Source organism: Pinus tabuliformis, chromosome 5_1, assembly GCF_031772625.1.
Source record: "Pinus tabuliformis cultivar Carrire ecotype Pingquan chromosome 5_1, CPIR1, whole genome shotgun sequence".
In the NCBI taxonomy this organism is placed as follows: Eukaryota; Viridiplantae; Streptophyta; class Pinopsida; order Pinales; family Pinaceae; genus Pinus; species Pinus tabuliformis.
The window spans coordinates 940,978,692-941,000,708 of NC_142305.1; positions in this window are offsets into that span (position 1 = coordinate 940,978,692).

The following is a 22,017-nucleotide window of genomic DNA, read 5'->3' on the forward strand; positions in this document are numbered from 1 at the left end:
TAAGTCATGGGGTTGCAATCTGATAGAATGGTAGTTTTCCGAAAGAGGACATAATGTCGAAATCTTTGTATCGCTTGAACAACAGCGAGTGCTAGCTTTTCAACATAAGAATATTTTCTTTCTGTATCGTTTAAGTTTTTACTTAAATAATATATAGGATGTTCAATTCCATCGACTTCTTGAACTAAAACCATCGCAATGGTCGTATCTGCTGCAGCCAGATACAGGTTAAAATCTCTTTGATAGTCCGGGGCATACATTAATGATGCTTTTACTAGAGAATCTTTCAGAGCATCAAAGGAAGCTTGTGCCACCTGGTCCCAGACAAAAGGTACATCCTTTTTCAAAAGACGAGTATAACCTTTAGCAAGTTCTGCGTAATTTGGAATGAACCTCCTCAGAAAGTTTGCATTCCCTTGGAGTTTCTGAATCTGAAGCAAATTTGAAGGTGGAGGCAAATTAATGATTGCCTGAACCTTGCAAGGGTCGAGACGAATCCCATCCTTAGAGACTACAAAGCCAAGTAAACGACCAGAACCAACGCAAAACACACATTTGTGTGGATTGAGTCTTATCTTGTAGTGTTGGCAACGTAGAAATATCGCTCTTAAATGCTGCGGATGATCAGTCCGCTTTCGAGAATGAGCCGGAAGGTCATCGAGATATGGTTGAACGATGTTCTTGATGTCATGGAAGGCATAATTCATTGCCCTCTGAAACGTCGCCCCTGCGTTCTTTAAACCAAAGGGTAATTTTCGATAAGCGAATGTGCCCCAGGACAGATGAATGCAGTCTTTGACTGGTCCTGTGGGCGGATATTTATTTGATTATACCCGCAAAATCCATCCATGAATGAGAAGATTTCACATCCGGCGCATTCGTCAATTATCTGGTCGATGAAGGGTGTAGGGTAGTTGTCTTTCGGACAAGCTTGGTTTACATCCCTATAATCGACACACACTCTAATTGTCCCTTGTTTCTTCATAACAGGGACAATATTCGATACCCAATCGGTTAGAGGAACCGGGTAGATGAAACCAGCATGGAGGAGCTTTTCAACTTCTGCTTTAATGGCAGCGGCTTTCTTGGGGTGCACGTGCCGAAGCCATTGTCTTTCTGGTTTGACATCAGGATACATCTTAATTTCATGTTCAACGATACTCGAGTCAATGCCTGGCATTTCATCATATGACCAAGCAAAGACATCTCTGAATTCACGAAAAAGAGCGTTATATATTTCCAGTTCTGAAGGAGAACATCCTTTGCCGACATAAATATTCTCTACAACATTTGTCTTAGTCGAGATATTTATGGCTATAGTCTCTTCAATATGGATAAGTTTCGCTCGGAATCCACCGTATTTACAGTATTTGATAGGAATTCAAAAACTGAAGGGTGATAAAGGTCATGTTGAGTATCTTCTTCACAATCCGGAAGAAGGGAACGATGGTGGCTATCATTCCATGGTGTTCCCTCAATCAACATTGATTGTAGGATTCCTTCGTCAGTCCCATGTACTTTCGACCAAGGATCTAATGGGGTACCATATTCTCTAGACCTATCTACCCAAACGCTTGATGAGCGTTGATTTGGGTTGGCCTCCCATGCTCGAAACATTGATTGCTACAATATTTCTATAGGGCTTGGGGGAAAAACCATTGCATGATCCATGTTGATATCGTCTTCTGAGATCTTTGTGGAAGGTATCATGTTGCAGGTTCTTACCAATGCTACTTCCCCTATATAGACTGGAGGTGGAAGTGCGAAAGTTCCCATTAATGTGGGGTCTTTCAGTAGGCCTACCCCGATGTCTTGAAGCGAATGGTTGCTTCCATGGATCATGGGAATGCTTCCTGTAACTTGTGAACCATTAGGGAGGAAGTCTTGTTGGTCGACGATCGTAATCCCTCCTTGAAAAGGGAATGCGATCTTCCTAAAATAAGTCGACACAACAGCTGCCATGGCATAGATCCACGGTCTTCCTAGTAGGATGTTGTAATCAAGATTCCCATCGATGACTTCAACATCTATTTCTATTGTTTTTCCTCCTAGTTCAACTTTCAAGTTATTAAGGATACCGCACGGGGTATAAGTCTTTCCATCAAATGCTTTCAATGTCGTCGAAGATTGTGACAAGGTCGGAGATCCTAAAGTTTTCCAGCAACTCATCGACATGATACATGTAGATGCCCCCTCATCAATAATTGTTCGGTGAACAGTTTTGTTGAGGGCTTTCACTTGAATAAGGAAAGCTAGTTGAGCTGGTAACTGAGGATCGTATCCTCTGTGGTCGAAGGATACAAGATTGGAATCTTTAGGATCAACCCCACCAATAGCTGATAACAAAGCCTGCCTTTGGGATGGGCAATTTTGTAGTACTTCAAGAGTCGACATAGCGGATGGCGATTGGGCCAAATCTTCCACTATGTTATAATGCTGCGCCACTCTGGTGCGAGGATTAAATGTCGACTTGTGTACTACTCCCTTTGGCGGTTTTATTGTTAATTCAGGAATGATGGGCGGTACAACTTCTGTCGAAGTTGTTGTCGAACTGCTTGTTTGATCTTTATCCTTGCCGTTCGACAGCTGCGGATTCCCGTAATCTTTGTTCCTTGTCGAAATCAAAGCATCATTCTGCTGTTTTGAAACCGACAACATGAGCACTTGTGACGGGGAAGCATTTCCACTATCAACCAGATTTGTACCTGGATTAGGAAACGGATCAGTCAACACAGCTGAGGTTTTAGAACTCTTAAAGAATCTCTTAAGCTCAGCTCTTAACGGACAATCTGTTGTCCGATGATCCTCCTCATCGCATATCTGACACGGATATTTCCTATTTCTAGGAGGGTTTGAAGAGGTTTTTCCAGGAGATGACTCTCCTTGTTTCTTCTTCTTCCCTTTGTTTTGCTTCTTCTTGATTCCTGGTTGATTGGTTTCTTTGCCTTTATCTGCTGACACGGCATTTACTTCCGAAGCAAGAATTTCTTCTTTTGCATTTTGATCCGAATTCTTACGGGCTTTCTTAGACGAAGCCTTTGTCGATTTCGTGTTTGCTGTGCCAATCACACCATCGCCGGCATGAGAGTCACTATTTGATTTAGGAGGAGGAGGAATTGAGAATTCCGGTCTAGGGGCGTCAGGTATTTTGTCGTAGAGTGTGCCAGACTGAGTATAGACTAAGTCTAGATATTGTGCACGAGCAATAACTTGCCCCTCCGTTACGACTCCCCCCTTGGCCACATCTTCCGTTATGGCAGGAAGTAACGACTTGATAAACCATTCAGCTAATAGTTGATCGGGAACATACGTTTTTACCATCCTACGACGACGTCGCCACTCATGTATATGATCAGATATATGAGTGGCCGTTGTCTGTTTGAAGTTGGTTAAGATTTCTGTTCCCGTTTCATACCTTATTGGTAATTGAAAATGGGTTAAGAAAGTCGTGGCTAGGGAGCTGAAATTGTCGAACGAGGCTCTAGGTAATTCAATATACCATTTAGCCGATGGACCCGTTAACGTCCTCTGAAAAAGGCGAAGCCTTATCGAATCATCGTTTAGGGTGTTTGATGAACACCACAGATGAAAAGTCATCACATGATTCGATGGGTCTTCACCTGGATTTCCATTGAATTTAGGAATGTCCGAAGGAAGTTTGTGAGGAATCGCTGGCCACCAAGGGGCGTAAGCAATTGGATCGTTTGTTAATCGGTGTAAATCGGGTAACTCTAAAGTTTCCACGAATGGTAACTGTTGATTCAGGTTAGGTGAAGCATACCCAGGATACGATGGAATCGCCTGAGCAGTGGGCCTTTGCATACCAGCATAATGTAATTGATGTTGGTATGACTGATACGGTTGGTGGACTTGACCACTGTAAAGCTGTTGGTTTTGACCGTTTTGAATATACGGTTGTCCACTGTTCGCAAAGATCTGCTGCTCAGAACCTTGGTACACTTGCTGGAATTGTGGTTGTTGGTATTGCACCAGCCACGGTTGTGAAGCCATGTTCTGCTGTGCTATACTAACCGTTGGACCAAGGTGTGGGGTAATTGTACCCGTTTGGACCTGTGTCGCCCCACCAGTTGGCGTTTGTGGTTGTGTCATAGGGTCAAGGGGCTGTTGCATTACAACCTGAGAAATCTGAGGCTGACATACAACAGGCATCGCTTGAACTTGCGACACTATTACAATAGCCGGTGTGGTCGGGATGTTCGACATAGGTACACATTGTTGCATAGAATACACAACCCTTGGTTGTTGAGGTAGCATAGGTACCCAACCACTTGATGTAATTCCAGTATAACCTGAATACTGTTGTGAACTCCCGTATGGATACCCTCCCGGAGGGGGTAGTGAAAGGGCATATTGCCCCCCATACGGTAGCAATCCGGAACTCAAGGGGATTGTTTGTCCTTGGGGACTAGATTGCCCAAATTGACCTCCAAATGGATCAATCTGGCGAGTTTCAACATAAGAGTTGCCGGATATTATTCCGGATGAACAAACTGGAATAGACCACACTGTCGAAATAGTCCCTTGGTGGACTCCTTCTAGCGGTTGTGAGCTAGTCAGGACAGATGGTATGCCGGCAAACATTGTCGGAGTGACGCCAGGGGCTTCTGCTGTCGCTGCGTCATTCGACACAGTCCTAGATGTTGACGGTTGTTCAGACATTTTGAGTCTATCCAATAGATTGCCTAGCGATTCTACAAGAACTTCCACTTGTGGTAGACTAACTTCTGATGTAGAAGGAAATAGAGTGACCCCTACTCCAAAATGGGTTGGAGTACTTGCTTGTGGGTCCTCTACAATTTCCTCTATCGCAATCAAACCAGGTGGAAGAGGAAGACCGTCAGGTCCGTAAAATATTTCTGGTGCCGAAGAAGGGGTTGAACCGACAGCGACAGTTGTTTGAGGAGCAAGACTCTCTGAACCGGTCACAGATGGAACTGGTTTAGTAACGCAAGTATTTGCCCCCAGACTAGGATCAGTGTTACTGTCCCTCTGAGGCTTTTGAACTTCTTCTGTAGAGGCAGGGGTTCCAGAAATGTTTGGAGTAACCAGAATCTCAGATGTTGTTGGAACACTTGTTCTAACTTTGATAGGAGATTTCGAACCGGTTAAACGAGTTCGCTTTGTCCGTACTATTTTCGATTCCGGAGACAAAGACGGTTGACTCGTAAGTCTCCGCGAACGATGGGGTTTCAATTGACTTTCTTCCACGATTGCGGATTACTCGATCAACCAAAATACAAAAGGGGAAAGTGTGTTTCCGAATTAAATGAATTTTTTAGACGCTTTTAGACACAACTTGCTTTTTCACTTTTAAAGAGTCGAGAAAAAGCTAAAGATGACTCTAGTCTCCTTTGATGTTTTAACGAGCCCGAAGTGACAAATGCTCGGATGGACTTTTTCTGTTATAGAGTCTGAAAAAGGCCAAAAGGAACTGCTCTGGAGTTCTAGGCAGAGGGTGTGCCAAACTTTTCGCAAAACCGCAGAATACTTTTTACGGTACGGGCAGTCGATCTTCCTGAATGCTGTGTTCAGTGCATTGCGATCAGTAGGGCGGCCGACACGGCTTCCTAAGGATAAAGGTTTTATGCCTATAGGGGTCTCCCAATATATACGCGACGGTACGTGGGAGCACAATCCGTACTGGCGCTGTCGTCCCTCGGGAGGAATCACCCACCATCCACGAGATCGACAGTCACCAGGCTTTACGACGCCGGAACACGTCTCTAGCCTAGACCTCTATGTTGTGCGTTATGTTGCAAAGCGTTGTTAAGTTCATTCAATTTATTTTAGGTTGATCTTTTTAAAGTTTGCCTTTCAAGGTTCACCACGAGATGTATGATACAAATTCCTAAATGCAGTCTAAAGATGATAAGCAAGCTTTATATCTCTTCAACTTTGAAAATCCTAGCTACTAAGGGAAAAGAAAGACACCATCTTTTCTCAAAGAGCAATCAACACACTCTAATGCACTTTTCCTAAATCAAACATGCAAACTATCAAGATGCAAATGCACAATGCAGGTGTTTGTTTTCCGCTTTCTTAGTGTTGATGCCTACAAAAGAAATCTTTTTGCACAACTTTGAATTTGCTTTTGAATGACAAATACAAACAAGTTTACTTTTTCGAAATCAGAAAGGGTAGAAGAGATTATAACACTTAACGATTTTCGAAATAAACTTTTGTTTCGACACTTTAAAAGAGACAAACTCAAACCAATAAGCAAAAGAAAATGTATAATCAACTGCAAACAACCAATGAACTCTCTCCTAAGATCACAATCAACAAATCTGAATCAAGGGCTATAGGATGATTACTTCACTCATGCAAAGGAAGACTGCAAATGATGCCACAAACACATAAAAACACTCACAGTCTTTTTGTACAAAAGGAGGCGGAATCTAAGCAGAGAAAAGGAGTTATCAGACTGGTACCTATGCTGGTTATAGGCTGCAAAAATCAGAGATCAAAACAAGGCAAAACAGAGCAGAGAACCCCAGCTGTACTAAGACAAACTGGTTCAGCGCAACCTCAACATAGGGGTTTTGACATTCAGCGCAGGTAGCCTTCACGGGACCTACGTTGAAATGCAGAATCCCTTCATTGGGTCTGCGCTGAAGGAGAAACTCTCGTTTCCCACAGGTTCTGGGTCACAGATTGCTATTTAATTCACTGTTTCATGCCAAATAAAAGCAACAAGCAAGGTACAATCAAAGGGATGCTTTGAGGGAGTACTAAGATCTATCAAAAAGGATCATCAAATCATTTGTGAGTCCATTGTTCAGATCATAGACAAGTCCAGTGATTGGATCAAAGCAGCAACTGTCTACTTTGCATCCGGGAATAGCAGATGCAGTTCGATTGTTGCTGTCAAGTTTATGAAACAAACAATGATAGAAACACAAATAAAATGACTAAACAAATTTCCCCAGCGGAGTCGCCAATTTGTTGTGGGGAAAAATTCCTATGCAGGACGATCCTATCCACCTAAGGTGTGACAGTGCCTTAGCAACAAACAGAGACAGCTATTCTGGATTCTTCCTTTATGAAATGTGAAAGAAGAGAGATCAATAGACTTACTGGTGTCTTCCATTTGTCCCTCGATCAGGTCTCTCTTCTCTTTGGGTGTTCACAACTACTTGCCTTCTTGCTCGCCCAGCTTCAACGGGTTCATACGAGATCACAAGAGAACAGCTACTTGCCTTCTCGCTAGCCCAACAACAAATCCCTGCAAGATCACAAGAGAACAACTACTTGCGACAAGAGAACAGCTACTTGCGACAAGAGAAGAACACTACACAAAGACAGATATTCACATTCATAACTAGTTCAGGATTAGAAATAAACTAAACATACTAATGCATTCATACATCAAAAATACATCAGCATATAGGAGAAACCAAGATAGCTTTATTGATGAATAACAAGGTTCAGGAAGAGATACAACCCAGAGGGCTCCAATCCAGCATCTCCTTCCCAGCAAATGGAATTCCTATCTTCACCCCCTTTCAAAGCATTAAGCACCCAATGATTCCAATCTCAAACCAACAGCAATTCTTTGCAATAACAAAATTCCAGCCTCTAGATCTCATGGAGGAGAGATCCATATATAGATGTTTGGAGAGAGGATGAGTCAGCTTGAGATTTGACTAGTGTCCTCTCCCTCTGTCAGTTCTTGAGTCCACTTGGAGGTTCTTGCTTCCACTTGGAGATTTGGAACCTCTTACTCATCACCAGTCGAATTCCCTGAGGCAAGTGTCATTTTGGAAGCTTCCTGGGTTTTGACACCTTGAGAAATGAGCTTGCCACTTGTCCATTCTCGTTCAGCGCAGGTAGCCAGTGTTCCATTCTCGTTCAGCGCAGGTAGCCAGTGTTGGATTTGACATTCAGCGCAAACAGCTAGTGTAGCCACTGAAATGATCCTGATTTGACTTGTTTTGAGTAGTTTTTGGTGGAGAACTTCTGTGAATTGCTGTGGTTTGTTAGCCTTGTTCCTCTAGGGGTAGGAACAACATGTTTAGGGACTTTGGATCCCTTAGATTATGGACATTTCATGCTCAATGCTGTAAGGCACAAAAATGTCTATAACACCATGGTATTGGTCCAAGGTATCTGGTCCAAAGTATTGACCCTAGGTATTTGGTCCAAGGTATTGGTCCTAAGTAGTTTTGGACAATGGTATTGAGAAAGGCCTAAAACTATAAAAGGAGGAGAAGATCATTAGGCCATGCATGCAAGTATTGAATATCTGATGAAGTGTGAGATCCAGTATGTAGGTTATGGGTTTGTGATGCTTTGCTTGATCTGAACTAAGGATGCACCTATGTGGATGATGATGGATGATGGATTGGGATCTTAAGGCTTGGAATGTATTATCATTATGTGGTTTGATCATGGATAGACTAGATCTGAATACTGACGCATGTTTTATTATGCAAATGTTATGATCTGGGTATGACTGAATTTTGGAATAGCTGTGAAGTGTTTAAGGTAGTATTTGCAGACCTGTACGTGGGTTCACTTTGGTAAAAGCGCGTATACACGCTGGTTCGGTTCATCAAAGTAGCGTATACATTATGAAATATGATATTTGAATTTGCAGTTGGTTCTAGTGGTTGTTGCGGAGTTTTGGGTTCTGCTCTGTGTTCTGGTGACTGTGTTTTGATGACAGGGCTTTAGTGATTCAGTTGTTGGGTGATTCAGAGATTAATGATTGAGTATTCAATGATTGGTTAATGCAATGGTTGTATTGCAGTGGTGATTGATTTGAGCTTCAGTGTTGTTGATGGGTCCAGTATGAAAATTGGATGAAACGTGACCTTCAGATTTTGGTGTTGTGTTCCAGGAGTATCCAGTCTGAAAATTTATGTAACATGGTCCTTGGAGGAAGAGTGAAGGTTGGAGCCTTCAGTAGGCTGGTGCCTACATACTGGTAAACATATCGGCTTATACAAGTGCCAGGGGGTTGGAGCTCCCTTCTAGTAGCAGCTGGAAAATGAGAGAGGGTGGTAGCCTTCTGTAGGCCGGCACCTACGTACTAGTAAATGTATTGGCTAGTACAAGAGCCAGGGGGTTGTAGCTCTCTTCCAGTAGTAGCTGGAGAACGAGAGAAGGTTGTAGCCTTTTGCAAGTGGGTGCCTACATACTGGTATGAGTTTGCGCCAGTACAAGATTGTAACAGGTTTTTCTTATATTAAAAGGAAGACAACAATAGGTGCTTTTTGTCCTGCATTGGGTTTCCACCTTATATCTTGGTGTTCATCTGTGTTTCTTATGTGTGATGATCTGTTATGTTTTTACTGCACCTGGTTACTGTTTATATGGTTAATGAAGTTCTGATGCACTGATTAAAGATCAACACATGATGAATTAGCTGAATCATAAGTTCGCTGGATATACGCTAGTTGCATTAAACACAGTTGCGTGTACATGCGAGTTCCCTTAACTGAAGTAGCGTATATGAATCTGATTATGGAAATGAAACAGTTATTGATTTGGTATCAGAGCAGGTACTTTGGTAGAAGCTTGACTGATTGAAGGAGATCCATAGAAACAATGGGAAAGAAGCTAAAGAAGAAAGCACCTCAGAAGAAGAACATAGCTCAAAGGAATGGTGACAGTAGGAGAGATAATTGGCCATTAGATGGAAGCTATTTAACAAAAGGGAGTGTGCCCTCAAAGAAGAAGTTACCAGATTAAAAGCTCAGCTGGAGTGTTCCTTCAAAGTACGTCAAATGCTGTAGGATGAAGTGATATCATTAAAAAATAAGAAGAATGAAGAACTACCTCAAGCAGATAAAGAACAAGAAAATGAGATTCTCAAATTATGGAAACAAGTGGATGAAAGAAGAAAGGCTAAAGAAATCTTGAAGAAGCAACATCTGGAAAAGGAAGAGAAACATCAGATTGAGGTAAATATCTTTAAAAGTAAATTAGAAGAAAAAGATAAACTGTTACGATTTCAAGACAGTACTAAGATTCTGGATGATATTCTTAGTAGTCAAAGATCTCCTGCCATCAAATCTGGTCTTGGTTTCCATGAATCTATTGAAGGAGAATCTAGCTCACAAGCTAAGGCAAGGAACTCTAATGTAAAACTTGAAATTCTCAATAAGGAGATGAGAGGTCAATCCCATCAACAACCAAGGAAAGAAATTCTTCAAAGAAAATATTTCACTCCTAACTATGGAAGTGATAGTTGGTTATTTCCTCAAATGAATAATGTTGAATGTTATGTATGTCATAATCTTGGACATGTTGCAGCAAGATGCAGAAGTATGGTTCAAGACTGTCGCACAGAAATATCATCACGTTCCAAGTACTTTAAGGGATATTGTTTTTCTTGCAATATGTTTGGTCACAAAGCCATTGACAGCTACAGAAGGAATATGAAACATGTAAGATGTTATGCATTCAACAAGTTTTGACATATAGAAAAGGAACGCAGTAACAAAGTATGGGCACCATACCAAAAGGAGAAAACATCATCACACTCAAAGATATGGAAGAAGAAGGAAGTACAGTGACAAAGATGTGGCACAACACAATGTACAGACATGACAGACTCAGAGGGAGCTGAAAGTCTAAAACTTTAGTGTTCTAAATCTCATACGCAAGTTTCATGAAGACAAGTCATGTATATACGCGAGTTCGAAGCTACATAGTCGTGTATATGTTAGTTTGAGGAAAAGCAGTGGAACAGACTCAGGAAAAGGGGTCTGATATGGTTCTGTCAATTATCTGCTCTGTTTGATGATGGTTACAATCTGTTGATGATGTGTGGAATGTGTTGGTACTCATAAGATGTTATTTAGAAGTATTTTTGATCCTCACAAGTTAAATTGATGTATACCAGATTGATGATGATGCCTTGATACTTCTTGCTGATATATGCATGATCAGATCTGACAGTGAACATATGGAACAGGTTCAGGGGGAGCATATGCTTCGAATAATGCATTGTTGGCATTATGGTTAGAAGTATTTGGTGATGATGATTATGTGGCTAAATGATACATCTTGCTACTTATTTTTGGTTTGTCAAGAGAATGGTATTGCAGGTTACAGGTCTGGATGCTGTGGACAGATGCTTATGGTGCAGATCATATATGGTGTATGATAGTTGATGACTATCGTGGTCTTGTTTAGGTCTTTGGTCTAAATGTCATGTATATCTTTTAAAGACCCATGAGTCATATGATGTAATAATTTCTATTTCAGTCATGTATGAGCATTTGGTATATCCCCACTTGGTTGGGAGATTGATGTATGTATGAGTCATTGGTGATAGGAAGGTCATACTCACTTAGTTGAGTTGTAGAGTCATGTTATTATTTTGAAAAATATTTTTGCAGACTCTACATGTGCTCAGAGGGAGCAAGGATGGTTTAGTACATCTTAGCATGTACAAAGGGGGAGTTCGATCAGAGATTTCAGCATGTGCTCAAGGGGAGCATGGATGGATTGGTACATCTTAGCATGTACAAAGGGGGAGCTCAATCAAAGATTTCAACATGTACTCAGAGGCAGTATGGACAACATAATGCATATCAAGGGAGAGAATATCTTGGTCCGACCTTTGCCCTTGATGTCAAAGGGGGAGAGTGACTTGGAATTGTTTTTGCTATCAAGTCCAAACGGGGAGATTGTTGGCATTATGATACAGGTGTTGTCCTTGATGGCAACTCACTCAGATGATAGATCATAGTGCAGTAGGTCAATAGCAAAGAATTAATGATCATAAAGAGGTATACGCAGGTTCACCTTGACATAGAAGCATATACACGCAAGTTAACAGACCAAAAGAAGAGTATAACGTACACATGCACTTTCATAGAAAGAAAGGCACGTATATCTTGGAAAACTATGTTTTGGTCCGAGGTATTTGGTCCATGGTATTGGTCCAAGGTGTCTGGTCTGAGGTATTGACCCTAGGTATTTGGTCCAAGGTATTGGTCCTAAGTAGTTTTGGACCATGGTATTGAGAAAGGCCTAAAACTATAAAAGGAGGAGAAGATCATTAGGCCAGGTGTGCAAGTATTGAATATCTGATGAAGTGTGAGATCCAGTATGCAGGTTATGGGTTTGTGATGCTTTGCTTGATCTGAACTAAGGATGCACCTATGTGGATGATGATGGATGATGGATCGGGATCTTAAGGCTTGGAATGTATTATCATTATGTGGTTTGATCATGGATAGACTAGATCTAAATATTGATGCATGTTTTATCATGCAAATGTTATGATCTGGGTATGACTGAATTCTGAAATAGCTGTGAAGTTTTTAACGTAGTATTTGTAGATCTGTACGCGGGTTCACTTTGGTAAAAGCATGTATACACGCTCATTCGGTTCATCAGAGTAGCGTATACATTATGAAATATGATATCTAAATTTGCAGTTGGTTCTAGTGGTTGTTGCAGAGTTCTGGGTTCTGCTCTGTGTTCTGGTGACTGTGTTTTGATGACAGGGCTTCAATGATTCAGTTGTTGGGTGATTCAGAGATTGATGATTGAGTATTCAATGATTGGTTAATGCAATGGTTGTATTGCAGTGGTGATTGATTTTGAGCTTTAATGTTGTTGATGGGTCCAGTATGAAAATTGGATGAAACGTGGCCTTCAGATTATGGTGTTGTGTTCCAGGAGTATCCAGTCTGAAAATTTATGAAACGTGGTCCCTGGAGGAAAAGTGAAGGTTGGAGGCTTCAGTAGGCCGACGCCTACGTACTGGTAAACATATCGGCTAGTACAAGAGCTAGGGGGTTGGCGTTCCCTTCTAGTAGCAACTGGAAAATGAGAGAGGGTGGTAGCCTTCTGTAGGTCGACACCTACGTACTACTAAATATATCGTCTAGCACAAGAGCCAGGGGGTTGTAGCTCCCTTCCAGTAGTAGCTGGAGAACAAGATAAGGTTGTAGCCTTTTGCAGGTGGTTTCCTATGTACTGGTATGAGTCTGCACCAGTACACGATTGTAAATAGGTTTTTATTATATTAAAAGGAAGACAACAGCTGGAGGTTTTTGTCCCGCATTGGGTTTCCACCATATATCTTGGTGTTCATGTGTGTTTCTTATGTGTGATTATATGTTCTATTTTTACTGCACCTGGTTACTATTTATATGGTTAATGAAGTTCTGATGCACTAATTAAAGAACAACATGTGATGAATTAACTGAATCATAAGTTTGCTGGATATACACTAGTTGCATTAAACATAGTTGTGTGTACACGCTAGTTCCATTAACTGATGTAGCATATATGAATTTGATTATGGAAATGAAAAAGTTATTGATTTGCTAATACTGATTCACCCCCCCCAGTATATTTCCAACATTTGGAACTAATTTAACTGGACTTAACTCAGTAAACTGAGTTAACTAATTACAACTCAAATATAACTCAATCTTATCTCCTTAATTTAAGGGATAACTCTTGCATGACTTCAGAAAGACTTCTAACTTGAATTTCTCCAACTAATTAATTTAAAATTAATTAATTAATTATTTCCAAGTAGTTGTTAAGACTAAATTCGATTTTAATTCACAATTTAATTCAAGGAAAAATTAAATTGAAATATTCTTGTTGCCATATTTCAACACTCCCTCTCAACAAGAAAGGGATTATCTGCTACCCCAATCCTGTCTCTATGGAACTCAAATTTACACTTTGACAATACCTTTGTCAAAATGTCAGCATCTTGCTCCTTTGTCGAAATATACTGCTGCAACATGATCCTCTTCACTACACAGTCTCTAAGATGATGATACCGGATGTCAATGTGCTTGGGCCTATCATGAAATACTGGATTTTCAGAGAGTTTGATACAACTGTCATTATCAAAATAGATCACATTTGGATCCATCCTCTAATCAAACAAACCAACTAGGATTTTCCGCATCCAAATGGCCTCACATGCTGCCTGACTTGCAGCCATGTATTTTGCCTCTACCAAGCTCAGTGCAACCAACCTCGGCTTCCTACTGTACCAAGAAACTGTCGCTGACCCAAGGTTGAAAATCCCTACTGATGTGCTCTTTCGATCTGATGGACTCCCTGCCCAATCTGCATTAGTGAAGCCCTGTAGCTTCACTCCATCTATCCGTCTGTACCATAATCCATACTAAGATGTGCCTATGAGGTATCTCAATACATGCTTTGCGGCCTTCCAAAACATCTTGGTAGGCTGAACCATCGCTTGACTTAGCTAGTTCACCGCATAGCAAAAATCTGGTCGTGTGTTCACTAAGTACATCAATGACCCACAAGCTGTCTGTACATAGTAGCCTCTACCACTTCTCTTGAAGTAGCAACCTCCTTCCTCTAGTTACTTGCTAGAGGAGTCTACATGGGCTTGCACTTTTCCATGAGGAATGTCTTGAGTATCATGTTGGCATACTTGCCTTGAGACACAAATAACTCCCCATCCTTCCGCCACACTTCCAGGTCAAGGAATGAATGCATGAGACCCATGTCTTTCATCTCAAATTCTCTTCCAAGGTCCTCCTTGCAAGACACGATCAACTGATAATCGCTAGTCAATATGAGATCATCAACATAAAGTATGGTGATCAACATCTTACCTTTCACAACGATGTGGTATAGGTTCGCATCTGCTTCACTCTTTATGAAGCCCAACCCAGTGAAGTAGTTGTCTATCCTGGTGTACCAAGCACGAGGTGCTTTCTTAAGCCTGTACAATGCTCTCTTGAGTTGGCACACATGCAGCTCACGATTGAAGGTCTCAAAACCTTTCGATTTCTCTATGTACACCTCTTCCTCAATCTGGCCATTGAGGAATGTAGTCTTCACATCCATCTGATGTATCTTCCAACCCATCTGTGCTGATAGTGCCAAAATAGATCTGATAGATGAGTACCTTGCAATAGGAGCAAAAGTCTCATCATAGTCAATCCCCTCGACCTGTGAAAATCCACGGGAAACAAATCTTGCCTTATGCTTCTCCACACTACCATCAACAACTTGTTTTACCTTGTAAAACTAACGAGGACTCACAACTGACTTGTTCTCCAGTCTCGGAACCACATCCCAAACACTATTACGAACTATGGAGTCATACTCCTCCACCATAGCATCAACCCAAATCGGTTGCTGCACTGCTTCCTCAAAGGAAGATGGCTTGGTCTCAACATATTCCCCAGCAAGGGCCATGTATCCACTATACCTCTCAGGTGACCTCCACTGTCTGCGTTGAGAAGATGGGGCTCCCAAATTCTCTCTCGCATCCTCCAATAATCTGTCAGTTTCTCTTGTGCGCTTCCTCCATCTCTGGAAGACTCTGCTTGAGTGGATGTCTCCACTCCTGGAACCTCTGCATGTAGCTTCTCCACATCAGTATGAGGCTCCTCCTCCTTAGGAACCAATAGTTCCTCCAGAGCCTGTAGTTGGAGCTCCCTCTCAAGGGAAACTTGCATAACCTTCTACTCATCAAACTTGAGATCTCTGTGAACCACTGTCCTCCGACTGGTAGGCAAGTACACCCAATAGTTGTGAGGTGTATTAATGTACCCCACAAATATCCCCAACTCTGTTGGCAGCTCAAGCTTCTTCCATGCATCCTTTGTCACATGGAAATATACCAATGAGCTAAAGATCCTGAAGTGACCCACATCTAGTCTCTTACCGGAGAAAGCTTCCTTTGGTGTCTTCATCCCAAGTATGCGATGCGAGCTTCTATTCTGAAAATAGTCCACTGTGTTGCATGCCTCAGCTCATAAGTGAAGTAGTAGGCCTTGGTAATGCAACATTGCCCGTGCTGACCCTGCAATAGTTTTGTTCTTCCTCTCGGCCACCCCATTCTGCTGTGGGTTATGAGGTGCTGTCAACTCTTGTTTAATTACTTCCACTGCACAGAAGTCCTTAAACTCTTAAGAGACATATTCTCCACCGTTGTCGCTTCTCAAGACCTTGATCTTCTTCCCTGATTCTTTCTCAACCAAAGCTTTGAACTCACAAAAATTTGTGAAAGTTTGGTCCTTGTTCTGCATGAAATAAATCCAGCATTTACGAGAATAGTCATCAATGAAAATCACATAATACCTTTGCTTCCACACAAATCAGTATGAACTCGCTCTAAGATAGCCTCTACTCAACTGTCTCGATCATGAAAGGAAGACTTGGTGTACTTTCCCAAGGTACAAACTTTGCATGTGTCAACTTGCTCAAGTTTACCTTTGGGAAGTTCTGTAGATATATGCTGCATTATCTTCAAAGCCCCATGATGCAAATGGCCCAATTTCCTGTGCCACAACTCACCAATGTCTTGGCTTTGCACCAATTCTGCTTTCGTACTCAATACTGCACAATCATCTACCTCTAGTTTATAGATATTCTTCACCCAAATCCCTATCCTCTTGGTCTGACCCATGGCTATGTGTCTTAGGAACACCTTTACTTTACTAAAGACAACATCGTAGCCTTTGTCCTCAAACATCGCAACTGATACCAAGTTCTTCTTCATTCCAGGCACATACATCACATCTGTCAAGGTGAGAGGAGCTCTATGTTCCCTCTGAAAGGCAAGCGTGCCCACTCCTGAAACACTATACCTTCCATCGTCACCCATCTCTTTGTGCATCTTGAGGTCTTTCTCCTCCAAGGCACTAAATAAATTTTTATCACTGGTCATGTGGAATGAGGCTCCACTGTCAAGATACGAGACACAACCCATCATTGATGACACCATGCATGCGATGAGGGTAAAGTCCATTTCGAACTGAGAGACTAATGCCTCACCTTCTGATCCTTTCAAGGATCCCTTCTTGGACTTCTTCGATGGGAAATCAGTCACATAATGTCCCATATTGTGACAATTAAAGCATCTTACTTTAGGCATGTCACCCTTCTTCCCTCCATGAGAAGAATTCAATTTGAAATGGGAAGCCTTCCCCTTCCCTTTCCTTGCCTTACTTGCTAAGGCCAGATTTTCTTCATCATCATTCTTGGATGAAGAACCATCTCGTGTGCTCCTCCTGATCTCCTCTTGCATAAGATCCGACCACAGTCATTCCCAATTCAATAGTTTCTCCCTTCCATTCACAGAGTCCTGGTAGCTATTCCAACTCTTTGGAAGGCCAAAGAGAGTGGGGCTCACCATATCATCATTGGTAGTAGTTATTCCCACACTACCAAGCTCATCTCTGCAGGTGGTGAGCATGTTTAGATATGTGGAAATAGTATCGCCCTTCTCCATCTTGATTCTTCGAAGCTTATCCTTGAGCGCCAATTTCCTCTGGTCGCTACTATTCTGCTAGAGGTCCTTCAATGTCTTCCACATTGAAAATGGAGTATCCTTCCCATGAATACTCGAGACAATATGGTCTCGAACTCCCTCAAGGATGATCCATCTTGCCTTCACCAAACACTTTTTCCACTCAGCCAACTCTTGTGCATTAGTTGAAGCTGGCTTTGGGATTTCTTGATCAATGAATTCCTTCAAGCCATTTTCTTCTAATACAACCTTCATTCTATCTTTCCATGCTATGTAATTCGAGCTACCTTCCAAGGCATACTTGAGTCTCAAGCCATAGAACGCCATTGGCCAACCTTGAAGTATGATATGAATTCAATTTGCACCTGCAACCTCGAACTTCAAACTTCGAATTCTCTTCTCAGTATATTGTTCACAGTTCTGATACCATGTAGAAAAAATGATGGTAGGTTAACCCGATAATGTAATATAAATCAAAGCAAAATACTACGACCTGATTCTACTATCAATTTGCCGAAGCTTAAAGATCGAGTTGAACAATATAGCCAGAAGAAGAAGAATCAATGGCACAATACACATGAAAATACTTTGGGGAAAGCCTCAGCTAAAAACCCCACACCATTGTATTATCATACATGGTGGAAATACATAGGAATTATACAAAGCCTTAGCTCTCACAGCTAGCCATCTCTCAGTACAATCCTCATAGAGGCTCACATGCAATCCTGCCTTCTCTCCAGCCTTCCTCTCTGCCCTCCAAGCTCCTATTTCTTTGCGTTGTTCCTTGTGGATGATTCTCCTGTCACCAAGTGGATGATCTCCTCCAAAACTACGCAATCCTCAAGGATAAATCCTTGACTGCATGCATGAGCTTTCTCCATGAGAAAACACATGCAACTGATAATACGCTGTCCTTGAACATTTATCTCAACTGGGTCTTTCTAAGAATAGACATGCATGAGTTTTTGATGAGGGAATCTTCAGTTAACTGGAGTAGCACTAGTTGAGTGCATTAATGCATCAACTGACTGTTAACTCACTATTACTTCCTCAAACACTTTGGAACTAATTTAACCAGAATTAACTCAGTAAACTGAGTTAACTAATTACAACTCAAATATAAATCAATATTATCTTCTTAATTTAAGGGATAACTCTTGCATGACTTCAAAAAGAATTCTAACTTGAATTTCTCCAACTAATTAATTTAAAATAAATTAATTAATTATTTCCAAGTAGCTGTTAAGACTAAATTTGAATTCACAATTTAATTCAAGGACAAATTAAATTGGAATATTCTTGTTGCCATATTTCAACATGTCAAACATGTGACGTTGGGAAAATCATCATAACTTTCTCTCTGAGCATTGGGTTCAAATTTCGTAAATAGTGATAGAAATAGGTCAAAATTTAGTTTGTTGGATATCATTTTCAGGTCCGAAGGTCGCAACAATGATACATGGCACTTCGTACAAGTTCGCTCTATTGAACCAGATTATCATCAAGTCATATTGGGAGATTGGGCATAACTCTTTCTTGAAGAATCCAATTTCGACCAGACCTATGGGGTTAGAAAGAGGACTCAGAGGGCTACCATAGTACAAAATTTCAGACCTTGGAGATCTGAAATTACATAGATACAATAGATTCAATATCGATCTGCTAGAAGGAAAGAAGAAGCATGCATTCAAGGATCACTGGAGTAAGGACCACACATTAACAGTCAAGGGTAAGTCTCCTACAGCAAGGTATGTATGATTAGCGTTTACATTTGAATTTTGGGTATCATCTCTGACATATGTTTTTGCAGGATAATGTAAGTATATACATGGTCTCGACTATATCTCTATGTCTCTATATGTCATAGTTAGTTTTGATACCACATTTCGGATGTCCTATTCTTGATACTACACATTTGATGCTACATATTATTGATGCTACACCAATTCTGCTAAATCTATATGATGTTTTAAGTTCATGTTACTTGTCTTGTCATAGTTGATAGAATGGTCTCTGTTGTTGTACTTAGGACTTGGTCCATCACAAGTCTAGGGTTTGTCATTAGTTTTTATTGTATATATCTCTAGGTCAGTTTTGGATATAGTCTTGCATAGAGTCCAAGCCTATATCAAAAGTGGGAGAATTTGTCTACTGCTGCAACAAGTCAACAATAGAAGTGAAAAGCACACATCAGGTACACATTTTAATTTTAATTTGTATTTATTCATTATCATGCACTTACATGTGTTTTGCAGGCAGAGGTAAGTTGAACGGTATTTTGTTTTTCTTTTGGATTTGTTTCGCTGGGAAAATTCTACATGCAGGTAGAATAAGATTCAAATACAACATCAAGCAAGAGTTCAATATCAAAAGTATCAAATCAAAGGAAGCATTGCAGCGGGACATCCTTGAATACATGACAACCATCAAGATATCGTGAAGTATTGTTGAGGCCAAGAGTCATCATTGTAAAATTGTAAAAGAGTCATCATTATAAAGTTGTAGAAGAGTCAATTGTAAAAGAGTCATCATTGTAAAGATTGTAAAAGAGTCATTTGTAAAAGAGTCATCATTGTAAAGTTGTAAAAGAGTCATTTTTGAAAGAGTCATTCTGCCTAGAGTCGAAGAGACAATGTTGGGAGGTATAGGAGTCTCTGCTGGGATGATGTCATGGTTGGGTTGCAGGTCATAGAGTGATTGGGTATTTGGTCAAGTACACGAAAATCATTATACATCTTATTGTATCATGGATTGTTGTCCCTAGTTTGGGAATCACCAGTTTGGTCTTATTTCTGTCATGATAGGGTGGCAGGGAGGTGCTAGGAAGGTGTATGAAGTCACCTACAGGTTGGGATCTGTGAACACTTTAGGGTGGTAGGGTGGTGCTAGGGTGAGTTGTCATTCACTAAGGTGTTGGGGCATCCATTTAGTTGGTTACTAAAGAAACTAGGGCATTGGGGCATCCTTCCAGTGGGAGTTGTAGAAGAATGCTTTTCTATAATTCTAGGAAGTTGTTGCTTTCATTTTAATTGGGGCTGAAGATTAAAGAATTTATTAGAAAAGTGTTCAGTGGTGTTTTACCCAGAGGGGTTTTCCACCTAAAATTCTTGTCCCTATTGTGTTATTTTATTTACATTTATTACTGCATAAACGATAATAATAATTGAATATTAACTAATGCTCTGAAAATATTTAAAAGTGATAATTCCTAAGGACCACAATATATCCTCTTGCTTCCTTTGCTCTTCTAAATCTTTCAGTCTATCCACTTCAGCCTTAACTAGTTCCTCCAAGCGCCCTTCAAAGATAGCTTCCTATTGAATCTCAACCATTTTTAGCTCTAGATTCCTATTTTCCTCTAGTATGTCCCCAAACTGTGTTTTGTTCCATCCCTTCAATTGTCCTTTGATGTATTTTAATTTTTTATGCAGGACAAACAATGATGAGACTTGGATTGAACCTTCTTTGTCCCACTATTTCTAGATATTGGTGATGATTCCAGACTCCTAAACCAATTTTTTTTTAATATCAATGGCCTATTGTAGGGGCATGTCTTTAGGTCCACACTCAAGTTGATATCCCATTGGTATGAGCCATGACTTGGGAGAATAGAAGCCTCTAGGAAAACATCTCATGCTAGGATTTCTTATGATACAAAGAATCGATCTAGTTTGATGCTATTTTTTGGTTGCCTATTCTTATATTGTTCTAGGTGAAATCTCTATTTATTATATTGACCACAACCAGCCCCATCTCATCTGTAGTTTCCTAGAACATCATTGGTTTCACCTCTAATATTTGTAGTCCCCCTCTTTTTTCATCCACGGATTTTATGAGGTTGAAATTGCCCCCAATAATGTAATGAACCCCACAATGTATATATGTATATATATATATATATATATATATATATATATATATATATACTCAGTATGTTAAAGACTCATATCACTTAACTAGCAATTATGAACTTTGAGGACTTTTCCTTTTAATACTTTTCGTGTCTCTGTAAACTTATAATTACAGTATTGTTTTTCATTTGCATGTTCAAATTCAAGGTTGTATAGATATAACATTTACCTTTGAACAATTTAGTTTCCTAATGAAATTATTTCTCTCTCGTTGAGATAATGAATTATAACTCTTGACTTGAAAAAAATGGTTATTGCACCTATACACCATCTTTATACTTCTTTCTCTTATCTTGCAGAAATTTGTCATGATTTTATATTTAATAATGTCTCTTCCACAATATAACATTTTAATTTGAATATTATATGTGATTGTACTTTTGATACAATTATTAAATCCAAACTTGAGTTAGTAAGCTACTCTAAAATTTGAAATTAACACATAGTATTCATGATATGCATAACTTATCTTGGATTAGCTTCCATCTTTAGTTCCCCTTTAAAAAGGATTATTTATAATCCCTTGTACCTATGTGTATATATCTTCCCTTCTGTTAGGTCCCTATACTACTAGTGTAACCCCTTATTGTTATTAGTGAAACCCACTTATTATATTATTGTGCCCATATAGCCCGCATGTTGTTATTATTATGCCCCATAGAAGCCCACTATTTTTATTGTTGTGCCTCTACAATATTATTGTTATGTAGGCTCTAATTGTATTGGGACCCCTTAGACTCCTATATATAGAAATGGGGTCTTATCATTTGTATCATCAAATAATTTTTTATTTGTGTAATGTAAAGGAGGTTTCCCCCTCGAAGAGGCTGACTTTGAAGTCGTTGATCTATCTTTTCT